This window comes from Vidua chalybeata, chromosome 21 (genome assembly GCF_026979565.1).
Source record: "Vidua chalybeata isolate OUT-0048 chromosome 21, bVidCha1 merged haplotype, whole genome shotgun sequence".
Lineage (NCBI taxonomy): Eukaryota > Metazoa > Chordata > Aves > Passeriformes > Viduidae > Vidua > Vidua chalybeata.
Genome location: NC_071550.1, coordinates 7,414,025 through 7,427,562, shown reverse-complemented (window position 1 = coordinate 7,427,562; position 13,538 = coordinate 7,414,025).

The window sequence follows — 13,538 nt, the reverse complement described above, 5'->3', positions numbered from 1 at the left end:
TAGGTTGTTTGCAAAATTGACCTTGTTTTCACTGAAATTATTTTTTATTTTTCTTGTCTGTATGTGTGTGGGGGGGAAATCAGTTATCAAAGCATGGTAATTTAAACCATTTCACAGAAAACAAAATGACTGAACAAGTGAATCCTTGGTAAAGAACAGCTTTAAAACAAGAAAATGTGTTGTCAGATGGAAGATTGGCTTGATGGAGGGTGGTCAGGAAGGATGGCTGAGAGGGTGGATAAAAGCAATGTGAAAAAGAAGAGACACTTCTGGCAGAGGGGCAAAGCCTTTCTTTCACTGTACACGTGTTTTTCATGCCCTTTCAGTCCTGCTCTGGCAGGCCAGGGTGGCTGGGGAGGTGCAGAGATCCTGCTGGAGTGGTTCCACACCAGAGGGCTCCACGTCTTGGCCCCTTGGAGAGGAGCCAGCCTGGAGGCTCCAGCTTCGTTCCCAAAGCTCTGCAGCAGGTGCCCAGCCTGGGTTTTGCTGTACTTCTTTCAAATGGATTTATGGCCCTATAAATGGTGAATCACTCTGTACAACAAAGAGCAGAAAAGATTTGAGTGGTATCCAATTTAATAATTACTTGAGTAACTCAATCATTTTCAGATATGTGGTTTCGGTGTCTGCAGACCTTGAAGACCTGCTTGGAGCATTTGACAGGCAAGACAGCAATTTTTCCTGCTCTGTTACCAACCCAGCTCTTCACAGACCTTGCACAAACCTCATCCACATCTCAAAACTTCAGGAAGATTGTGGAGGCTTTGTCTGATCCTGGACATGGAGAAGGATGTGCAGAGGACTTGTGCCTGCACTTCCCCCAGTTTGAGGGCTGCTCCTCAGGCCAGTTATGAAAAACTTCTGCCTCTGTGCTGATAAATGATTAATTTAAACTCTCCTGTTGCAGATGTTTAAAACCAAGCAGCCCAGCTCCAGAACTCTTGAGGTCTGCAGTGTCTCTTGATGGGCACTGAAAAAGGCCCCCTCCAGTTTGTATTCCTACGTTAGGTTTGAACAAGGCTGAGCTGTGGTGCTCAAGAGTTGTTTTGCCCCATCTCCAAGATGAGAAACAGTCAGATCCCAGTGGAGCACTCTCACTGCTGCAGGTGGGTCCTCAACTCTGCAGCACAGCTGAATTCAGGCTGAGCAAGTGAAGTAGAAGATGAGACCACAAACAAAGCTTTTTCTGAAGTCTTCCTGCTTCAGAATAAAATAGAGAAATGTGAGGATTCTGTAAATCAAATTGTTTCCATGACACCGAGGGAGCAGCATCCTACTCCTGACTCTGGGCTTTAGGGAACACAACTGTCACATCTCCAACCTAAGGACAGCAAAGGCTGCTGAGAAGTCACTGTGAAACCCAGCTCTGCTCTCAGTGCCTGGGACAAATGACAGCTTCCCCCGTGAGCCAGCCCCACCACCTGTGTGACAGCACCCTCACACCTGCACCACAACGTGCAAATTCCAGTTTCTCATCGCGGGACTGCCCGAAATTTGCTCCGTCTTGAAATTCATCACACAAGATATTAGCTTTAGGATGAGCCTGGGGACTTGGTTGCTCTCAGCCATTTGCAGCCTGCCCAGGGGCATTGCCTGACAAGGGCAATTTCCCTTTTGAAGGCTCACTTTGGTGGTGCAGAATTCACACCTGCCCTGGGGACTCTGCAGCTGAATGATTGTTATTTAAATACTCATTTTTTCCCTTAATAAACTGACAGAGGTTAAAAGTGAGTCACTGGAAACAAATGGGCCTCCATTCTTTTCTAGCAGCAAGTTTAACCACAAATTTTGGCGGGATAAATATTGATTTCCAGCGGCCTAAAATATCCCGAATCCCTGGGCTGATCTGACACATTTCTGAAACTCAAGGAAGCAATTATCACCCTTCCCTAAATTTAGCCTTAGGTATCAAACCCTCCTGCTCCAAGTGCTTCCTCCTACAGGAAGAGAATGCTGCCAGTGTCGCTTCAACTCAACACTATAATTTTTTTGAGTTCATACATTATTACTCCGTATTATATAGTGCACATCAATATTTTAGGTTAATAAATTTCAAAGGAGCATTTTTTTCTTCTGAAAAATGTTGTTTTCAGTATTTATCCGTGTGTTCTGCTGAGTTTCAGAGTGTGATAAATGACCAATGGTTCTTATCTGTGCACGGATCTTTTTGCTGGGAGAGTGAACTGAGTGATAGTGGGATCTGGTATCTCTTGTGAATGCAATCAGAGAATGCTGGTTTATATCCTTGTGTTAAATCTCTGATCTTTAGTAACCATAAATTAAAAAAAAAATCAAAAGGAAAATAACCATGGTCTACTATGAATGCATGATTTGTTTAACTAAGCATCAGGAAGATTTACTTTTTTTTAGCACAAAGACTTGGATTCTCTGCTGGATCTGGGAAAAGTACAAGCATAACTGAAAACATTTGAGTCATCACATTTCAAGGCATTGGATAAACTCACAAAGTCCTTCTTCTATGAACTCCTGTGAAACCCAAGGACATTGGGAGCTGCCCATTTCATTTTGCACAGGATTCAGGACAGATTATGTGCCCATAAGGGGGGGATTAGCACACAAGTGGTGTTGTTAGCGCCAGAAGAGAATTTTGGATGGTCAGAGCTTGTGCAGGTGTTAGTTAATAGTGGCTGAGGGGGTGTTTAGGCTCAGGGGGGACCTGAGGTTGTGGCAAGGTGGGGTCAGGCTTTTCTCCCAGGTAAAAGCAATAGGACGAGAGGAAATGGCCCCCAGTTTACCAGGGGAGGTTTAGACTGGATATTAGGGAAAATCTCTTCTCAGAAGGGGTGGTCAGGCACTGGAAGAGGCTGCCCAGGGAAGCAGTGCAGCCCCCACCCCTGGAGGGGTTTAAAGACCTGTGGATGTGGCACGTGGGACAGGGGGTAGTGGTGAACGTTGAGTTGGGCTCCCTGATCACAGAGGGCTTTTCCAACCTTTATAATTCCATAACTGGTGTATCTGTGGTGTTTTGGGGTAGTTGTGGGTGGAGTCCAAGGGCTCAGGACCATTTTTGGATGCTCTACCCCATGAAAAAAATATTGAAGTCAGCTTTGCATCCCATTAGGAATCGATTAGTTTGCAGAGAGACACCACCTGAGCATGCAGGATAAATCAAGGTAGGCATGAGGGTTATCAGTGCTTGCACTGAGCTGTTTCACCTTGTCACATACACATTTGACACCTGCAGGACAAGCCTTGGTGGGAGGTGGTGATGGTGGAGGTGGGGAGAGGGCTTTCCACAGGGAATATTTTTCACAGTGTAAGGACTTTGGAGAAAATTAACGTGAAACATTAAAAATGTTCCTTTTTAAAAGGGAATCCATTTTTTAGGCACAATGAGACACTTCAGGTGGTGTGGCAGTGGTGAGTAATGCACACTGGAGTTATTTAACTTCATCTCATGCCTCACTATTCCCCAGGGGCACCCATTAATCAGCGTTACCAGGCAGTTTGTCATGTCCTTTTGCTTAAATAATATCCATACCAAACTACAAGTAATGCGTGCACCTGGAAATCAGCGGGGGATCTGCCTGTGTCAGGACAGGAGGATCTGTTCTGGAGGACACAGCAAAGCTGAAGGACTCCAGTTGTGGGCTTTGAACGGTCCTGTAGGAGATTGTTTGAGTTAGAACGTGTGTCACAACGGGAAAATGCAGCACTGCTGAACCAGGAGCAGTCTGGCAAATAAAGCTAGCAATAAGTTCACAGAAAGATGTGGCCAGAGACACCACACCACCCTTGGGTACCATTTCTCCATTTCTCTGCCACATGAGGAGGGATTTCACGTTTGTGTGGGTGTGTAATCACAGTTCATCTGGGATGAGGGTGATGTGTTCTCCCTTCCTGCCAAAACTGGGCAAAAACTGCTTGGGCAGATAATCCATGGTGGCTTCTGGTTCTCGTGGCTCAGACCTACCTGCAAGGGCACTGAGGGACACTCCAGTGAGAGAGGGCTTTGGGAGGGGGATGTGGGCCTGCCTGCTGAATCCTGGAGCAAAAAACCTTTCCCTGGATGGATTTAAAAGATGTGTGGATGTGGCGCTTACAGACAGGGCTTGGCAGTGCTGGGTTAACAGATCCAATGATCTTGAAGGTCTTTTGCAGCCTAAACTCTTCCATGAGTCTCTGATTCACCAGAAACTGAAAAAGCCTCTCTGATTTTATGAATGAGCTCATACACTACCAGAACTAACACATTTTACCCACATTCTGCTAATAGAGATTGGCTACCATCACCCCTTAAGGATGACATCAGGAGTTCCTGTGCCTGAGGATCTGAGGGGGAATCTCTCCTCTCTGTACACAACCCCACAGCCTGGCTACTCCAGAGAGCCCAGCTTTTCAAAGCAAAGCTTGGCAGATCTTTACCCAGCTTCCTCTCTTGTTTGTCAGATACGTGTTTAAACTGGGTACCTGAAGGTTAAATCACTGCAAGCCCTCATCAAACCAGTAAATCACTTAATTCCCCACCTCCCCCAGCCAAATGTTTTCTCTAACTTGTTAAGCAAAATACAGACAGCACAGCCTGCCATTCCTGCAGAACTCACAGCCTTCCAACACCTGAAATTACTGGCAGACCTGTCAAAAATGACCTTCTTTCAACAACATCTCTCTCTTTTTTTATTACCCCCACCTCCAGGTAGGAGGTGGGGGAGATTGGAAACTGTAAAGATCAAGCCACAGCTGCATGTGGTACCTAATTAAACAAGTGTAAGAAAGCTGAGAAAGGTCAGGTTGTCAAAAATCATTGCTGTATCTTTCCTGGATTGTATTTAGAGACTGATAGCAGCAAAGAAAATAACTCAATAAAGAGAATGAGACTGGAATAACAAACTGACTCCAGGGACAAGCTGGTTTTGAAATGCAAAAGGCGAAAGCTGCAGATTTATGTATATATATACATGTATGTGTATATGTGTGAATAGACACACACAGAGACACAAATCGAAGGGAAACAAGTGCTGGGAATGAAAGGAAAAGTGTTTGCAAAGAGTAAACACATGACAACACAGAGAAGGAGGTGGGGCAACAGAAGTTCAAACAGGAAATGTGGCAAGAATTAGAGGCTGAAAATACCCAGGCAAAAGCAGGAAATTAGGAAGGTTCTTCCTTGTGAGGGTGGGCAGGCCCTGGTGCAGGTTTCCAGAGCAGCTGTGGCTGCCCCTGGATCCCTGGCAGTGCCCAAGGCCAGGCTGGACAGGGCTGGGAGCAGCCTGGGACAGTGGGAGGTGTCCCTGCCATGGCAGGGGTGGGATGGGATGAGCTTTAAGGTCCCTTCCAACGCAAACCAGTCAGTGATTCTATGATAATTCTGTGATAAAAGGAGAATAAAATAAGTAAATAAATTAAGGAGTGTATAGGAAGGGGGAAAATATAAGAAAACAGAAAATACAGTCACAGATTCAGAGGAGGAGGCTGGCTTTATGAGGGCACAGAGGGAATTCAGACCGGGAATGTCAGTGCTCCAAGGACTGGCTGTGCTTTCAGAGTACTGGGGAAATTTTGGGCTCACCAGCCCATGCAGACAGACCTCTTTCCACCAATTTCCCCTTTCCTTCCATCTTCCCACTGTCCTTTTCCTATCCAACCCCCCAGGCTGAGCTGTGCTGGTGTGGGCAGGATCCTGGTGGATCCTGTGCCTCAGTGACCATCTGAACGTGGCCTTTGGCCTGATGGTCAGTCGTGGTCAGTGCCACGATCTGGGCACTGCTCAGGGAGGAGACTCTTAGGAAGGAAAAAGGGAGAAAGGGAAGAAAATGGTCTCCACGTGGAGGAGGGAAACAAAGCAACCCAAATCTCCTTCTCTGTTACTTGGTGATTTCATAGGAGCTTGAACAAGGTAGGCAGACCAGGGAGGTTTGAGTGCTCTCTGTTATTAAACATCTCTTCATTTGTTCTGTTTGGGCTGGGATGGCCTCCAAACATTTGCTCCTGCTGGTTCTATCTGCCTTCCTCTGACACCATTAAATGTTTTATAAAGCCTGCTCTGCCAGTATCTGTAGGCTGGAAGAAGCTGCACAGGGTTTAAGGGGAGGAGAAGGAGATTTTTTTCCCCTTTGACAGAAGAGAATTTTTCCTCTTCTATTCCCCCACAAATAACTTGGAAAAAGACACACATGGTGCATTGCATTTAACAAACTGACAATGCATTTAAATAGTGTACCACTGCAAGTATAATTGCAATTTGTTGTAATTTCTTCTCCAAATTCCACCCTGACACAGTTGATTTATTTTGCAAATCAGTGCATCTGGAGCGTGTGCCGTGTCACATTATGGGCCTTTGATACAGAACCTTTGTTTTATAACAGGGAAAATAATTAGCTTTCGGACAAGCTTGAGCTGTGATGTCAGAAGCTATCCATGGCTGCTGAAAGAAGTTATTAGTGTTGAGCTGATGAAGGTTCCCTGGCAAAGCTCTGCCTCTTTACTAATTTGTCTCTCTGGGATTTTAGCAAAATTAAAAAAAAAAAATGAGGTACATGTAAAAAAATGCATTTATTTATGTATTAAAAAGATCTATATTTGTATAGCATAAATGCCAGTAACATTGCTGCTGCTGAGATTTTCAGGCAGCTGAAAAATAACCAAAATAAAAGGCATTGCTTCATTCCAGCAGCAGCAACAACACTTTCCTCCGAGCAGGGAAACATTTGGGCATTTTTTTTAATTAACTTTTTTCTCCCTCCTCCTGCCCTGCTCCTCGAAATTCACAGCGTTCGTTGGCAAGTCTGGTAATTATCAGTCATTAACGGTGTCAGCTTCCCTCCAAGTGCCATCAGCAGAGCCCTCTCCCAGTGCCACACATGCCAGGGGGGCAGATCCTTCCCTTGCTGTCCCTGCAGTAATTTCTCCCAGGCTGGAGCAGTTTCTCTGCTCCAAAACAAAAACACACCTGGGGAGAAGCTGTCACTGCCCCTGGAACAGCGAGTCCACAACGCAGTTGTACTGCATGTGGGTGAATATTATGGGAAGATGCGGAGTGGGATGAATTAAAAGTGTCTGCCTGATCTGTGGAGGGTTTGATTTGACCCAGGAGGAGTGAATGAACACGGATCACTCCGAGCCTGGAATGTCCGAGGCGTAATCTAATTTCTCAATGTAGTCAACCAGCTGAAATGTGCAAAATATGGACTCTGCTGGGAATCTGGCTGAGCTGTGTCTGATTAGCATGTGCAACTGTTCACTGGCAGGTTTTTGTGAGCATTTAGTCTCTGCTTTAAACAGAATCATCACCAGCTGGTTATTTTTTACTGTTATTAGGTTAGAAAATAGCACTGAGGTATACAACAGTAATCACAAAGCTATGATGCCAGGGAAAAAATAATCACGTTAAATTGACCTTCATGAATAAAGAGTGAGGTTCCATTTCGCCTCATTTCTGTTCATTTTAAAACCAGCATTAGCTTTTCTGGCACATAGTTTTTCATTGTTTGCTGAGCATGGCTCGATTAGAATGATTCACTGTCTTTAATATTAGTGATTATGGTCCATTTCAATTACACAATGTGTTGTAGTTTGTTGTATTACTCTCCTGCCATCTCTCTGTTGACTTCCTTTGAGGGAAGCAAAAGAAGAGAAGGAAATAGATGCTGAAAGTGGGAGCTGGGGAAGTGACCCCCCTTTTCCTAAATGGAAATCTCAGTGGATAAACAGCAATGTCTGTAATGTTTAAATATGGGGTTCCAAGCCCAGATGAAGTTACACACTCCAACCCATAACTTGAGATTCTGCCTGGTGGCCACTGATCCACCTGTTCCATGGATTTAAATAGAGAAAAATTAGCAAGGCAAGGAATGCTGCATGGTCTGAGCCTAGTGTTGGGATTAGGGCAGGATTTAGGAGATTTATAGGAGTGACAGATTAAGGGTTTTTTGGACAACACTCTCAGAGACAGAGTGGGATTGTTGGGGTGTGCTGGGAAGGGCCAGGAGTTGGGCTCCATGATCCTCGTGGGCTCCATAATCCTTGTGGGTCCCTTCAAATTCAGGATATTCTATTCTATTCTATTCTATTCTATTCTATTCTATTCTATTCTATTCTATTCTATTCTATTCTATTCTATTCTATTCTATTCTATTCTATTCTAGGGTCATACAAGAATGAAAGGTCAATTGAGCTTTCTGTGGTGCCCAGCTGCACTGAGGGAGGGTCTCCCAAGCTGCCCAGTGAGCCACCAGTGCCCCATGAACTGTTCCAGCTCACCCCTGCTTGGCTGATCCTGGTGGTCAGACTCAGAGTTTCCTGAGTTTTTGCCAACCAGAGTTGGAATGCAGAGAGAATACAGCATGGACTTTCAAAAACTGCTTTAACCTGAGTTTCACCACAGAAATACAGAGTGATCTGTGAACAGTGGGTTTGGCAGAGTCACTGTTCAAGTGTTTTAATAGAGAGAGATGGTGCAATAGGGAGAGAGAGCTGCTGGAGAAGCTGCAAGAGCTCAGAAGAGAAAGGTGAATAACTGACCTGTATTTTCAGGTGTACCCCCAGGCACTAGGAGTCACCAATCATGTAAACGCTGAAGCATGAGATGTAGATCAAATTCAGAACCTCTTTTGTTAAAAAGATCCAATTAACCTTCAACTAATTCACCATCCTTTACCTATAGAGGTATTTCCAGTCAAAGTCAGGACTGGGTCCTCCATCAGATTAAATCACCAAGGTTCCACTGAAAACAGTAATCACAAAAAAAGGGATAAGAGTTTGCTTCTCCCTTTTCCATGGTGAAATATGTTGCATTTAAAACACCATTACAGGGCACTTGTTACTCATCCAAGCATGAGAATGTGAGTGACAGGGGAAAACATGCCCTCTTCATATTGCATCCTTCTTTTCACCTTTTGGTTTGGTTGCGCTCTCTCACTTGCCAAGGAAATTGCCTGTGTGTGGAAGAAAGGAAGGAAGGAATTTGACACATTTAATGGACATTTAAAAGGGCTGCAAAGCATTTATTATAGTAGCAAATGAATTAACTAATTATAGGTGACCATTAAATTGTGGCTGCACTCAGAGAAGAAATCCTGTAAAATTAGCTCCGTTTTATTCCACTGATCTGCTCTCTTGACCAAACCATGTTCCCAACCCTGTTGATGTAAATCCAGACTAATTACTCTGACTTGGTGAAATTAGTCTCCTTGTTCTTTGGGGTAATCAAGAGCCCAATCTGGCTACTTTCACATGTTCCCATCCCAAATGCTCACTTCCCCAGGGAAAACAAGTGTTGTTCTCTTAATACCACACAGCCAATGAAGCTGTGGGCAAGAAGCTGGAGATAGCCTGTCTTTCTAATCAGCAATAAAGTTATCAATTTTGTTCTAGCTGTAAAAGCTTAATTACTGAGGATTATGAAAGAGGCAGGAGAGCCCCAGTCCAATGAGCACATTCCAGATGGAGAATGCTGCACTGGACCTAAGGGGAAAAACAATGACAGTTTTAGTTTGGAAATTGCATCCAAAGACTACTGTGTAGGAAGAGCTCATGGCATCAGGTGTCTTTGGTGTCTTTGCTCAGTTATCACAGCTCTTTACTGCAAGTGGTGATACATTATTCAGGCTGGAGCTCTAAACCAGCTACAGATTGGAAAGCAGAAACCGAAGATGCTTGGGATTTTAGGAAGTTTTGGATCTGGAACTTTTCCAAGAAATGCAGTGAATTTCTCTATTACTGAAGCCAAAGAACAAACTCCAGCTGTAGTAAGTCCACAAGCCTTTGATGCAGAGGAGCTGTAGTAGGAACCACAGACTGCTGCTTTGCTCTCATGGGTTGCAGGTGATATAAAAATCTCTTGCTGAATAAGAATCACACAGTATGGTGGCTGGAAACAAAGCAAGGGGGTTGGCACAGAGGGGAGAGATCCTCCTGGAGAAGCATTGTCTCTTTGGAGCTTTGCTTCTGTTTGGAACAAGCCTGGCAAGGCCTTGCTCACACAGGGAGTCTCCAGGCAGAGCCCTCACGATGTCAGTGTAGTTATACCACTCCTTCTCTACTAAATACCGAGCAAAATGAAGTGATAAAAATCACAATAAAAGCACATTCTAAAAAAACCTCCTAAAAATAACAAAATCTGTAAAGAACAGCATGGCCAAAACACAAAGAGGGAGAGCGTGGTTTTATCTGAGACAGAGGATGTGAACAGCAGGGAGGAGGAGAGAGAGAGAGAGTGAAATTATGAATGGGAATTAATAAATGTTGGTTTCACACAAGTTCTTCAACAGGAGAAAAAACAAACAACGGTTCTGAGCAGAAACACTTCGTTATGTCCCATGGCCAAATCCCAGCAAAGCCTATGGAGCACTCCAGTGGGAATGATGCAAATGCTATTGATGGAAAGCATTGGGGATGATTAGGAAAAGAGCCTCTGAAGTCAGCAGGTCTCAGGCTTGGAGAGGAATATGTGCCTGCCAACACCACGAAGTTGTTTCCTTTGGAGCAGGGCTGTCTATCCAGAAACAGAACTAAAGAGGGGATCAGTGAGGGGAGGGAAATACCCACCAGCTCTGATGGAAATCTATTTTTATCTTGTGAGAAATATCTTAATTTTCACTTATACTCCATGCCTGTAGCTAAGGGCCATTTAAACTAATAAAAGTAAATCATTTGTGACAGATCTTAAAAAACAGTTTCTGCAGTGCACCACACTCTCAAATGCTCATTAGAAATAGTGGTTTTCTTTTTGGAAGAATGCTTGCTGAATGTTTAAAACATGTTGCCTCCAACTTTTGACAACTAGCACAGGCTATGAGAAGCTTTGAAGCAAATGTTTGACATAAAAAAGATGGTCTGATGCTATATCAAATAAGATTGGGGAAGAAGCATCAAAGCAGAAACTTTAGGATGAAATGCAGTTGGGAGGAAAGAAAATCAACATACTCATTTCTGATTTTACATTTTTCTGGCATCAGTATAAACAACTGATTTGCATTTTCTGAGGACAGTACAATCAATTCTTAAGAAATTAGCATTGAATGGAGTATCCTCCTCAAAATCCTTTCCAGTAACACAGGGAAAGGCCAGAAAAAAAAAATCTTGGTTACACAGTGATGGTTCTCAGGAAGAAAAATTATTGTCTCTGATAGTGGGAAGACACCTGTTGTCCTCCTCCAGCCTCCATCTTTAATGAAAACCAAGGATATCCCTGTAGAACACAGTCTCATGGTCCATTCTGAGCAAAATCCCTGCTGAAAACCAACAAAATTGAAAAACCCCACCACAGTGTAAAATAACAAGCATGTCAAGCATCTTGGCTTAACTCCTTAGAGGGTTAGTGAAAGAAATGTTTCATTTGTTTTACATGGTATTTTTGTTAAATACACTTCAAAGTCTCTTGTACGTTGATCTAACCTGAGCAGTGTGATCTTAACCTCCAGAAGAGGGCTGAGCCACTGCCAATAAACACTGGATTTCCTGAAATACCCCTCAATCATCTCAGCTAGGCTTCACCTGCCAGTCCTGCTAAAAGGACAGTTGGAATAAAAAGCATGGAAACCTTCAGACAGGAAGGTGCAAAGCCAGGATTCACAGGCACGGTGTCTAGGCTGGTGTTTTCTGGAGAGGTGCTCCTCAGATGCTCATTCCTGGCTCTGATTTGCTCAGATATGGCAACACTTGGGCTTGGCTCAGGAGAATTCACTGTCTCAAGCTGTGCCAAGGGAAATATAGCTTGGATATTAGGAAAAGGTTTTTCATGGAAAGAGTCACAAAGTTCTGGAATGGCTGCCCGGGGAGGTGGTGGAGTCCCCATCCCTGGGTGTGTTTAAAACAAGCCTGGATGTGGCACTGGGTGCCAGGGTTTAGCTGAGGGGTTGGGGCTGGGTTGGACTCGATGATCTTGAAGGTCTCTTCCAACCCAGTGATTCTGTGAATTCCAGAATGGTTTTGTTTAGTCACTGTAGTAATGTTTTAAAGGAGGGGTTTCGGCTGGTTCCTAAAGTTGGGATTGTGAGAAATGGCCAGTAGGGTTTTCAATGCCAAAGTTACAAGAGCATAGAAGAATAGTTTTGTATAGATGCAGGGGAGAGGATTCCACACAGCTTTGCAGCCCTGTGCAGTTGCAAACCAAGCCATTTACTTTGCACATTAAGTTCCAGGTATTCCATTCCAATTATACTCTTCACAGACCCCACTAACGCAGCCAAGCATCTTAGAAGTCCTGCAATTTACATTTCCCATCCATATTTTATTCCTCTCTCCTGTTTGCCTGCAGTCCCTCTCCATTGCTCAATCAGTTTTCATGGTCATTCAAGTCGTAGGGGTGATTTGTTCAGGTAAAATGGAAAATTGAAATGGAACGGGTGCTGGATACAACCTCATCCACTTCTTCTATTTTGTCAAAGTGCTGTGGCTGCTCATTTTTTCATGGCCATGAGTTGAAATAAATTAAACTTCCCAGAGGCGAAACTTCTCTAAGATCAAATTGGAATATATTGATTAGGCTCTTTGAGGGCTGATGGATTGGACTCTTATGCTTTATAAACACATTTACCAACACGCTCTCAGAAAGAGTTGCTTAGCACTCGGCAAACTGATCGTGTTTATTTAAAACTGTGACAGTGGCCTACACCTGTAGCCCTCATTCTGGCCCATAAAGGCTCACTCACTGATTGATGGAGACAAGTTGAGCTGTCTGGCTGCCTGACTCCCAGGACTGGTCCCAAAGGTTGCCTGGCTGATGGAGTCCAGCATAATGCATCACTGTCAGGAAAACAACTTAGCATGTCATTGAGAAGATCTGATCAGCACGAGCCCAGGAGGGAGGATGAAAGCAGCAAACAGGAAGAATTTTTGAGTGCTGATGATGGTAAAGGGGACAGGGAGTCCCAGAGCAAGAGAATTTTGAAAGAGCATGTGTACTAATAGCTTTAGATGTGTGACACTGGAGATGAATGAATGCAGTTACTCGCCAAAATGTCCAGATACAAGAGTCCCAGGAAACAAAGCTTGGATGTAATTCACTCGTATGAATAGTTGGGAATAAAATCACAGACTTCACACAATTAGAGAGAAAGGTAGACCTGAGAGTTACATCCCATCAACCAGCTCCAAGTCAGGAGTGATGCATGGTCCTGAATGACCCCAGCCTGCCTTGCATTTTCCAGCCTCAATCTGCAGTCATGATTTAGGAATTGTTTTCAGAATGAGAAATCTAGAGGAAACATAAGGTGAGGTTGGCAACGAAGGACAAAGATATGGAGGTAAGAACTGTGAACTGGAACTTCACCAGATGGCGATAAGGATTTATGGAGATCACGTCAGGAAGTCTAATAGTCCAAGGAGAAAAATCACTTTTCTAATTTCTTATGAGAAAAAAAAATACGTCTTAACATAAAAGATATGATCTATTGCTGTATCAAAAAGCAGCAGCAAGAAGAAACAAAGCAGAAGCCTTTAAGTGAAAGAAGGCATCTTGCTCCCATCACTCTCTCAAGGTATCTGTAGCGTTTCCAGCCTCGGTTGCTAGTCAGCATCAGAAAGTGTGGGTGGCACTTGAGTGCTTTTCTCCCAGTCTCTCATGGAATCTGCGTGGA